This window comes from Miscanthus floridulus, chromosome 5, assembly GCF_019320115.1.
Source record: "Miscanthus floridulus cultivar M001 chromosome 5, ASM1932011v1, whole genome shotgun sequence".
NCBI lineage: Eukaryota > Viridiplantae > Streptophyta > Magnoliopsida > Poales > Poaceae > Miscanthus > Miscanthus floridulus.
In genome coordinates this window covers 99,715,325-99,727,120 of record NC_089584.1, presented here as the reverse complement: position 1 = coordinate 99,727,120, position 11,796 = coordinate 99,715,325, and the positions used below count along the sequence as shown (strand labels likewise).

Sequence of the window (11,796 nt, the reverse complement as noted above, 5' to 3'; positions counted from 1 at the left end):
GGGCGGGCCCGGCAGGAGCTCGCCGGCCGGAGGGGGACGACGGCGGGGGCGGCGGCGGCGCGGCAGGGACGCGGGGGCGCGGGGGCGCGGGTGGGAGAGAGGAGGGGGTCGGTTGGGCCGGCCCGTTGTGGGCCTTTAGGTTAGAAGCTTTGCCGAGTGCCGGGCCCAGCGGCACTCGGCAAAGTTTTTTACAATTTTTTTTTTAAAAATCCTTTGCCGAGCGCCCTGTGACCTGGCGCTTGGCAAAGACAGTCTTTGCCGAGTGTCAAGGTTGGCACTCGACAAATTAAAATTTTTTTTTGTTTTTTTCTCCCCGTTTTTTCCTAGGCCTTGCTACAGTAATTGAACCTCCATTTCAAAATTTGGGACAATTTTGAGTTTTTTTACTATATTTCCTTAATTATTTTGGTTTCGTTGAATTTTTTTTGACTATTTCAAATTTGAACTGCATATACATGAAATAATGGAATTTGGTCATTCAAAAAATAGTATTCATGATGTTTGGCGTATGTTGAGGCTGTATCCAGGAACTCGCATGAAATTACGAGCATCTTGTTGTCGTAACATGGCGATGTACTTGCGGTAAAAGTGTATTTAAATTATATAAAATCCAAACAAAGTCCGAAAATCACGAAACTTGTCGAGGTGTCTTGTTATCGCATGTGGAGGCCGTGGTAAAAAATTAATAAAGTTTGAAGCAAGTTGTGACGTCGGATGCCTAAAAGCCAAACATCTCCACATGTGACCTCCACATGCGATAACAAGACACCTCGACAAGTTTCGTGATTTTCGGACTTTGTTTGGATTTTATATAATTTAAATACACTTTTACCGCAAGTACATCGCCATGTTACGACAACAAGATGCTCGTAATTTCATGCGAGTTCCTGGATACGGCCTCAAATACGCCAAACATCATGAATACCATTTTTTGAATGACCAAATTCCATTATTTCATGTACATGCAGTTCAAATTTGAAATAGTCGAAAAAATTCAACAAAACAAAAATAATTAAGGAAATATAGTAAAAAAACTCAAAATTGTCCCAAATTTTGAAATGGAGTTTCAGTTACTGTAGCAAGGCCCAGGAAAAAATGGGGAGAAAAAAACAATTTTTTTTTAATTTGCCGAGTGCCAACCTTGACACTCGGCAAAGACTGTCTTTGCCGAGCGCCAGGTCACAAGGCGCTCGGCAAAGGATTTTTAAAAAAAATTGCAAAAACAGTTAAAAAGTCTTTGCCGAGGGCCTAACGGTGATGCTCTCGGCAAAGATTGACGGTAGAAGACGGACATCGTGTCAGGCGGTGTTGCCGAGAGCCGACCCTTTGCTGAGGGTTTAGCCCTCGGCAAATAATTATTGTTGTCGTGTGCTTGTCTTTGCCGAGGGTCTGGCCCTCGGCAAAGAGTCTTTGCCGAGGGTTACACTCTTTGCCGAGTGCCCGATTATTTGCCCTCGGCAGAGGGATAGGCCCTCGGCAAAGATGCTATGTCTGGTAGTGGTGGATATAGGTTTCATCCATGAGACCCGCCCAAACGCGGCGACGCGCTCGGCAGGCTAGCGGGCCGGGCGAGGGCAGCTTCGGCGTGGCGTCGTGGCCTGTGTGGGCGTGGCCGGCGTAGAGAAGAGGCTCGGCGGCGATAGCTGTCGTGAGGCGGAGTAGGAGGGCCGAGGGTGGCAGCGCTAGGAGCCTCGGCCCCGGTGCTGTGGGCTGCCGGACAAGGAGGCGAAGAGGATTCCGGTGCTGGAATGCTCGGGCTCCGTAGGCGAGGGTCGGTGGTGTCTGCCGTGTGGCGGAGCGGCATCGTCGGCGGCGCTCGCCCTCGGTGTAGGCAGAGAGGCAGGGCACTCCGGTGGCGTAGGGCAACGGCGCTGCGGCGGCCGCAACGTGAGGCAGCGCCGGACGAGGACTGCTATAGGCGTGGAGGTCCCGACGGCCACCTTGGCGATTCGCTTGCCTGCGACGCCGAACGCGTTGGCCTAGGTGGCAGCGGCGACACGTGAACTGTCGATTCGAAGTGCCCCCTGCAGCTACTTCAGGCTGTGGCTGCGAGGAAACAACTACTATGTACTGTAGCTGCAATAAGCTGCAGCCGCAGACCAATAAGCTGCAGCCCTTATTTATACGTGCTGCACAATTACTCGCTCCCTCTAGACAAGGGACATAGGAAAAACACGGGTCAAGGCGCACCTTTGGCACGTCGGCCCACGGTTCCAAGAGTGGATGAACTCATTGACCCGAACACTGGAGGTTGGGATGAGCAACTAGTATGTGATACTTTTTGGGAGGAGGAAGCTGAGGTAATCTTGACAATCCTAATTGGAGAAGACACGCTGGACTGGCCAGCGTGGCACTTTGATTCAAGTGAAATTTTCATATTTTGGTCTCTTTTGGAAACAATTTTTAGAAAAATACCAACGCCAAAACATTTTCTGAAAATAGACCATTTTTAAGCGTCTTAGCACATGACGCCGATATATGAGGCTCGGCGTCGTGTCACTCGACGCCGAGGTATTGCCACGTCATGGACAACCGGGGTCGTCGTCGACACGTTGGCGCGTGGGTCCGAGACGTCGGTGTCGTGTCAGCCAACGCTAAGTCCCCAAACTCGGCGCGGTTGGACTGCGCGCCGAGCTACTGGCCCCATCCGGAGCGTGGCCCAGGCGGCCCAACAAAGCACGGTGGCCCAGAAGCTCGGCATTGGGTCACTTAACGCCGAGCCTCCAGACCTCGGCGTGGCCCGACTCAATGCCGAGGTCTGGACCCTTTAGGCCGAGGCCCCCTTCTTCTTCTTCCCTCCCCTCCTCCATTCCCCCGCCGGCTCCCAAATCTCCCACGGCCCCCACGAAACTCTAACCTCCAAAATCGACCCCCGGTGCCCAGATCTTGTCTCCCGAAGCTTCCTCGAGGTAATGGTCCCTCCCCTCCTCCATTCTATCCGCGTAGATGTGCTTACATTGTCCCTAATCATGTGGAATCATGGTTGTTTGGTGATTTGTTATATTTGTGTTTGCATTTGCAAAATGTATGGCTTAGGATGATTGAGTGCATTGTTGGTTAACTGTTTTATGTGATGAACATGTTAGGTTAGTTTGGTTTCTAGTTATTTTGGTTATTAGGGTTATTTGTTTATTGTAGGTGTCATTAGGGTTAGTTATTTGTTGGTCATTAGGGTTACTATGTATTTTATTTATTTGTTGGTTATTACATTTCAATTTATTATGACCAAGGCGTTTTGCCAAGGTACTCCTCTTTCCCCTCTTTCAATTCATCCATTTAGATTCGTTTCTTTTTGAACTTGGCATTATAGGTTTGGTTCATGTTCATGTCATTCGTGCAATGTATGGTGGTTCAAATGATTGAATGACCCAAATGTATGGTTGTTGGTGTTGTTGTTGTTGTATATGTTATGGTTTATAATCATCGAGTTAAATTTTGTGTTTGTTGGGATTCAAATTTATTTAGGGTTTGTAATGAAAAGCTTATTTGGGAGGTATGGTGATTTAGTGTTAGTACCTTTACATTCGTTGCAAGGTACTTTGGATTGATTTTTTTTCTACGTAATGTTAGGATGCCAAGGCGTGGTAAAGCTCGTATTCCAAGGTAATCCCAATGTTTATTCATTATCTGTGCAACAAATAGAAAACCCTAGGTTTAGGTTTGGTTCTCCGTTAATATGACTAAATTCTTTCAATTATAGCTATGGTCGCCAGAGGGCAAATCCCTACGACCTAAAGCCTCTCCCTGAAGGTGTTCCTCGACCAATGTGCTTTTGTGGTGATCCTTGCAAAGTAGACATCTCTGACGATGAGGAAACATATAGACAGAGGTACTGGATGTGTCCCAATTATGCATGGGAACCTACAAAGCAACAGCGCCGTGCATCGTTTGTGAGGAATTTTTATTGTGTTAATTAATTTTCTTGTGATATTAAGTATTGCTTATTTATTTGTTTTGTAACAATTTGTTTTTCTTGCAGACCGTTCCACCACTGTGTGACTTTGAGCAGTGGATTGACACTGAGATCAAGGAGTCAGACAAGCAGCGTCTAGAAGGCCTGAAGGAGTGGGATGCGGAGGTTAAGGAGAGGTTTGAGCAGAGACGCAGACTGGAGGCTATAGAAAAGGAGCATAAGGAAGAGGAGGAAAGGAGGCGTGTTGCTGCGTATAGGGCGGAGAGGGAGAAGAAGCTTGAGCGTGTGCGCCGAGCGAAGGCAGCGATGGAGGATAATCCCGATGCCGAGAAGAAGGGAAAGTGGCCTCGTTGCACTCAGTAGGTATTTGGTTCATTCACGAGCGATGTCGTGTAGCCCTGGACTTTTTTTACTATGTTGTAATGCACTCTACTTTGATTTCGGATGAACTTATTCCCTGGACTTTTTTTATTATGTTGTAATGCACTATGATTTTATTTCAGATGGTCTTATGCCCTGTACTTTGTTAACTATCCTAAGACTATAGTGGTACTATTTGTATCACTGAAAAGACTACTTGTGTTGTTGCAGTCACTGAAAGGGCTACAAGTACTATTGCAGTCACTGAAAGGGCTACAAGTCTATTTGAAAACTCACTGAAAAGCCTAGATTCGTTTACTGTTGTATCCGTATATGCAATGAATTAATATCAGAGTGATGTACTGCATTTAGATGAAGTGACAAAACACAGGTATAGCCTTTTCAGATGAAATGACCAGTCATGGTTGTAGGCTTTTCAGATGAAGCATCTAGCCTTTGCAGATTCAATAAATGAGTACGCACACATGCTTTTTGTCAAGTAGCATTCATGGTGACCCTGCCTTCATCTCTATATATAGTGCTCCATGTCTTGCTCCACATCCACACAACTTGTTTTCTGGTTTAGTTTTAGCAAATGTCGAGCGGAGGTTCCTCGAGTGGAAAGGGTTTTGGTGGAGGGAGAGGAAAGGAGGTGAGGAAGGGACCTCCGATTGTGTGGGAGGGTTCTCTGGGTCCTGATTCTTTTGAAGAACCAATAGAGGAATTTCCTTTGGAGAGGAAGAGTGACTTCACCCGTGAGAGACCTCTTAGATCATACGAGAAGCGCATTGAAGATTGGCCAAAATGCCACCATGGTTTGGATTGCGTTGTGCAGATGTACAATGACTATGACGGTGGAGGCCGTCGTTTCTTCAGATGCCCGCGAGGATTTGTATTGCCTTTGAACTCTCTCCTTTTTTAGATTTGCATTTGGTTTCTAGTAGTACTTATTGGTAGATGGGTTTTCAGGATTCAAGCTGTCCAGATAATTGTGGCTTCACTAGATGGGTCGACCCTCCTCCTATCTATCCCCATCAACAGTACATCACATACCTACAGGGACGCATCTTTGACCTAGAGTATGGCCCTAGAAGTGGTAACAGGGACAAGTCGGACGACGACAACAGCAATGATGCAGAGGAGGCACTATGCAATAATCCGTACTATGAGTGCCCGTACCATAAGAAGGACGGACCTCCTTCTCCACCGCCATCGCCACCACCACCGCCTCCGTCAACTGGAGGATACTATGGGGAAGGCGCAACTCAGTTCAATATGTGGGAGCATTATTAGGACCAACCTTTGTTAGTCAATCCGAATGTGGAATGCTTGTATGAGTTTTTATGTGAGTGTGTACCCTTTGCAATGTCTGTATCACTTGTTTCTTTCAATCCCCTAAGGCATGCTAGGTTTAGTTTGTGACATGCCATTGTTACTTTTGATGTGAGTGTAATCGTTGTGCATTCGCTATTTCATAAATTGCAGTTTACCTACCTCTAAGTTTCATGTACTATGGTTGATTCCCAAACTGAAAAAAAGATTTGAGTCTCTCTAAAAATAGGGGATTGAAATCGAACCAACATTCGGTTTTTCCTGTAGGAACAAACATACAAACATAAATATAGCATGTCTACTCTTATTAGTATAACTCGTGTTAGTCGAAGAGGAATCGTTGAGAAATATTTTTCATTTGAATCATGCAAATAGGATCACAACATAAACCAAATGGTTTGGGTCGGCGTTTACGTGTTGGGAGGCTCAGTGTTGAGTCGGCCCACGCTGGGTTTGGCTCGGCCATGTGTGAGGTGGGCTGAGGCTCGGTGTTGAGTCGTCCCACGCCGACCCTAGGGTTTGGCTCGGCCGTTTGCGAGTTGGGCTGAGGCTCGGTGTCGAGTCGGCCCACGCCAACCCTAGGGTTTGGCAACGGCCGTGGCCCGGTTTGGGCCTAACCTCGGCACTTAGTCGTACCACGCCAAGGTTAATGGCTCGACGTCAATTTACCGCATGCCGAGCTTGGGCACCTCGATGCTTCGATGCAAGGGTTTCCAGTATGTACCAGGGGTCGGCGTCAAATGACTAAACGCCGAGGTTGGGCACCTCGGCGCTTCGATGCAATGGTTTCCAGTATGGACCAGGGGTCGGCGTCAAATGACTAAACGCCGAGCTCCTGGGTTCACCAAAATATATCATCCGACGATTTGCTTCGATTTGCTTCACTATTGCCCACTACTCTAATCAGCCGACGATGACCTTGTGCCAACAACGGACCTAAGCTCACTAGCTCCCCGACTCTCCTAAGCCGCTTCATCCCCATTGCGTGCTTGCCATGTCACCGTGGATCCAACAGAGGTTGATCGTAACATGGAGGATGGGGATGATGACACCCCTTCTTCCTTGTGAGTTGCGACGGAGGCCCTTAATAGCTGGAAACATGAAACATGGCGACGTTCCACACATTCACATAACACATGACCACACCAACATACACATTCATTCAACATCCGTACATACATAAGGTCCAACACATTCAACATCCAACATAGTCCAACACATTCAACATCCAACATAGTCCATACATATGCTTCATCAATCAACAAACATAGTCCAAACATAGTACAAGGTCCAATGCATACATAGTCCATGCACAAAATAAAGCATATGAAGTCTTTGGATCTTCTATCGCTCCTTGTACCTTAATGTGGACGGCGAGCGTAATGCTTTCCCCTCCCAAACGGATAGGTACCTGGAGTGTACCTGTCCACTGGTCTGAGCGTCCTCTGTGGACGTCCAGAACCGGAGGGGCCTTGAGTTCTTTGGGTGCATCTCCAAGCTGGGACATGCCAATCTCATCATACTCATGATCATAGTACTCTCCCTGTCCTTCATCATCTTCATCATCATAATGACCATGTCCTTGACCACCCTCTGCAGTAGTTGCTGCACCATGTGAAGAAGAAGTCCTACCACCATGTGCACCATGTGAAGATGAAGTCCCTCCAACATGTGCAGTAGAAGGTCCAGCACCAAGCTGTTGTGGGACTGCCACATCCGAGGAACATCTACATCCAAGGTGTGCAGCTACCTTTCGTAGGCGATGCATGGCACGCTGCATTTTGAAAGCACTATTAGTAAGTGGGGTTGGTCGCAAAACTATATAAAGATGTAACATCAACTGAATGAGAGGAGACTACCTGAATGTGCTGTCGTAACATGGAGGCCTCATCAGGATCGCCCACAGGAATCATCAATGCCCTTCCTTGGTCGGCCACTGTCCTCATTATCTCCATGCTCTATGCAACAAAAACAATAATTTAAGTCTCCATCACAGTAAAGACCTCAGAGATGGAAATAGTTGTATCACTTACAGCTCTGGCTAACGCAGGGGCGATCTCAACTTGCCTGCCTTCTCGGGTAGCTTGGTCATATGGGTTGTTGCCCTCATCCTCGCTCGCAATGTCAGCAATGTCTTGCTCCGTCCAAGCGGGCCTCAATTGAAGCCTTGTTCGTTGACCAAACCAAACAAGGTAATCATGGAATGCCTTGTCACGATGGACGGCGTGGATGCCCATGTTGTTCTTCTCCATCAACATCCACTCATCAATGTAGCGCTGGTGCTCCAGCTGCCAGTTGGTGATCTTCTTATTTTTTTGTCTATTGAACCTACAAATTTTACACCAAATCGGCAATATGAAGGCCTACTCAATGATTCTTTCATGTGAAACGAACAAAATATTGCATGTTACATACTTGTGGAGCTGCCAACCGATGGAGAAATCATCGGGCGGAGAAGGCTGCAGCCTACCAAACTGTCGTGCTACACGGTGAGGGAGATGGTACTCCACTGCATAGAAACAAATAAGGGGGGTCCTCATCGTCCAGACGTCCTCGTCTGCCATGCACAAGGCGCTCAAGTTGAGATCCGTTACTTGCCTCCGCCGATATGGGCGCCATTGAACCTGTACACAATGTCGTCATCAACTAGTCGACGCTCAATTTGTGCACATATCCTCGATTAGAACAAAAGGGTGGGAAACTTACATGCTGTGGCAAAAGGGTGTCCAGCTCATTGGTGAAGCTGATGTACGCGTGGCGTGACACGTGGTATGTTCCGTGGGCTCGCTCGTAGAGGTGTGCCACGGTAGGGGCGACAACTGCGTCTCCTTGAGGAAACCAAGGTTGTGGGGGATCAAGCTGATGTGGTCTCCCAACTGGAAGCCTCTCCCACATCCAAATCTACAAAAAAAAGAGTGGAAACATGAATGTTAATCACTTTTGTTAAGAAAAAACATTGAATTGTAGTGGAAACTTGTACAACTTTGCTTTATTACCTACAACAGTGTGATGCACCCTGACATTGTAGCGTGCGCGCCTCCAGGACGGCGGCAAGCCTCGCAAAGCTGACGGTACAGGAAGGCAAGTATAGCCGAGCCCCAACTCCTATTGCCGGCATCCTCCCAGTTCAAAAGGCATGGGATGTACATCCAGGACGCCGTGTCTCCAGTGCCGTCAGGGAAGAGAACTGTACCTAACATGTGGAGGGCGTAGGCCTGACAGTAGTATGTCACGGTCTCGGCGTCTACGTTGGGTGGGCACTCCCAAAACTACTGACGAAGCCACCTTAGGGACACCCCACTGCTGCGCCATTTCTTGCCAGCCTCAACTGCCGCTAGGGGCCGTCCCAAGAAGTGCTCAACCCGCTGCTGCCATCCTTCAGACTCCGTGTCTCCTGTCACTGGGAATCCTCGGATTTTGACTCCAAGGATCATGGCAACGTCCTCGAGAGTGACCGTCATCTCCCCGCATGGTAGGTGAAAGCTGTGTGTCTCCGGACGCCACCGATCTATCAACGCCGTCAGCGCCACTAGGTTGAAAGGTGGCGTGCCTCGACGACATACATGAGCAACGGTAGCAAGGTTCGCCAGCTTCAGGAGGGGCGTGTACCTCTCGTCGTAGACCATGGTCATAGAGGCCTCATGTGTCATTGGCCTCAGCACATTCAAAACCTGCAAAAAAAGACAAGCATGAAAAAGTATTAGTTCATGTCACTTTATAAAGAGCATGGACTATAGAGCAAAACATGAACAATGCAATGTTTTCATACGAATTGTTGAATATAACTCTCCGTTCTCGATCCTCCGAGCCCGGTGGTGCTCATCGAACCTTGGATCAAGAAGGGGGAACCGATCCATCCTGCAACAAAAGCAATGCCAAACCATTAGTATAAGTTAAAGCATGTGTATGTGGTACAAAGTAACATAAAAATAAAAAAACAAAAGTAAACCAATGTACCATTACACAAAGTAATTCTAGTAGCTAGCTTGGTGGATACCTGTTGTCTAAGTAGTTTAGGACATTTTCTCTTATTGTGGCCCGGCTTATGGCAACCAGAGCAACGGCTCTTTTGGGTGTTCTCTACAAAATGTCTCCCAACTTTACTCGTGGTTGATCTACCTTTCGTGGCTCGGTCCATGTCCATCCTGAACCGCTTCCACCGCCTAGGTCCTCTACTCTTCCAGAGTAAACCAAGATCAGCCACATACTTGGGGCCATCATAAGTAGGCCATTGACTCTCGTCAAGAAATGGCTCGAACTGAGGATTCTAGGTGCTCGTTAGGTTCCTCAAAGAGAACTCCGCGGCCATACGGGGAGGGACCTTAGGGTCAACACGTCTAAGGCGACAGGCTGTAATCATGTGGGAGCAAGGCCTATGGTATATGATCGGTTTTCCACACGTACACTTGTTCTCATTGATCACTACTTTATGTTTTCGAGCACCCCGGTCTTCACCACCAATGTTAGTTCCGCCACCCTCTAGAATCTCATATCCATGGTTGATCGGATCAAAACATTAACCCTTCTATCATTTAGACTTTTTCTTTGAGAAAGCTAGTTCCTGAGATGCTAAAAGTGGCTAAGCTTTGCTTGCTGTCCATAGAGACCTCGCATGCTTCTTCCTTGAAACGAACTAAGAATTCAACTTGTAGAAGGTGAATAAGGCAATAGCAGTCATAGGCAGACCACGACAACCTCTTAGAAGGCTGTTGAACATCTCTGCCATGTTACTAGTCATGAAGCCCCATCTCCAACCACCCGTGTCATATGCAAGTGACCACTTATCCTTCGACGCCATCAACTCGCTCAAGAATTGCCTGCCATCAACATTTGTGGCTAACTTCAGGGCATCTAACTTGTCTTTGAATAATTGAACCTCTTGCTGCCTACAAACCTCCTCAAATAATTTGAAGTTGTCCTTTGTGTGATCACGCCTTATAAGATTCTGAGCAAGGTGTCTGGTGCACCACCGGTGATGTATTTGGCCGTAACCAGGAATCTCTTGTTCTACGGCATTCAAAATGCCAGCATGCCTATCAGATATCACACAAACATCACGTCCTAGACCAATTACCACTTGTCTTACTAGCCTGAGAAACCAACACCAACTATCCATGTCCTCCTTCCAAACAATCGCAAAGGCCAATGGCACAAGCTGGTCCTCTGCATCTGTTCCAATACAAATAAGCATTGTGCCTTCAAATTTCCCTATAAGAAAGGTCCCATCAATTGAGACGACGGGCCTACAATGCTTGAATGCTTTGATGCTCTGCTCGAACGCCCAAAACACCCTTCCAAATACCTGGCTACCATTCCTTGTTTCACCCTCCTTAGGTAAATACTCGAAGTGCATCCCAGGATTTACAGCCCTCATTGCGTTCAACATTACAGGGAGGCGCTCATAAGCTTCTTCCTAATTTCCAAATATTATTTCCAGTGCACGCTGCTTTGCCCTCCATGCTTTCCCATACTTGACATAGTAATTGTACCATTGGAAGATGATCTCAACCAACGCAGATACCGTAATGGTTGGCATATGCTTCACCACGGGGCATAATTGCCTTGCAATGAACCTAGAATTGAGCTGCAGATGGTTCTCTTCTGCCTCAGCAGTGGCACAAACATATGGTTGCTTCACTGAGGTAATCTTCCATTTGCCTGCCTTCGTCTTCCTAGCACATACTCTCCAACCACACTGTTGTTCTTCACAAGCAACAATGTACCTCTTCTCCTTGAAAGAATTGATGACCCTAAAAGGTCGGTTGTGTACAATGGAGTACTCTTACAACCATGATTTCAACTCATCCATGGTAGCAAACAATATGCCCTTCCGTATGATGAGGCAACCGCTAACATCAGGCACAGTTGTATCACTTGGCCCACCATCAGCTACTGCCCTATGACCATGGCTAAGGTCCTCGAAATCACCAACTAGTGGATCTCTCCAAGGCAAGACCCTAGACAATATCTCTATTTCCCTAAAATTCAGACGACCAACAGGGCGATCGTCATCAGAGTCTTCGGCTATCTCCTCTACGAAGGACTCATCATCTCCAGCTATCTCCATGTCAAAACGGTTCGTAGCCCTAGCATCACCAAAGTCTTCTTCACTACTAAGATCATCTTCGTCGCTAAGCTCATCCTCAATAGAAAAGTCTCCGCTAGCGTCGTCCAAACCTTCTTCTGCATCA

General features: G+C 47.3%; 2 long non-coding RNA genes across 2 annotated transcripts; both read right to left on the bottom strand.

Moving 5' to 3' along the window:
• Positions 1-7,329: 7,329 nt before the first annotated feature.
• Positions 7,330-7,844, bottom strand: LOC136452763 (uncharacterized). Its single transcript, XR_010758895.1, has 3 exons — positions 7,639-7,844; positions 7,465-7,563; positions 7,330-7,379 (listed from the first exon to the last, which is right to left on the bottom strand). It is a non-coding gene; the product is annotated as an uncharacterized lncRNA (long non-coding RNA).
• A 255-nt stretch (positions 7,845-8,099) lies between these two features.
• On the bottom strand, positions 8,100-8,738 carry LOC136452762 (uncharacterized). The gene is made up of 3 exons (XR_010758894.1): positions 8,602-8,738; positions 8,312-8,506; positions 8,100-8,229 (listed from the first exon to the last, which is right to left on the bottom strand). It is a non-coding gene; the product is annotated as an uncharacterized lncRNA (long non-coding RNA).
• Between the last annotated feature and the right edge of the window lie 3,058 nt (positions 8,739-11,796).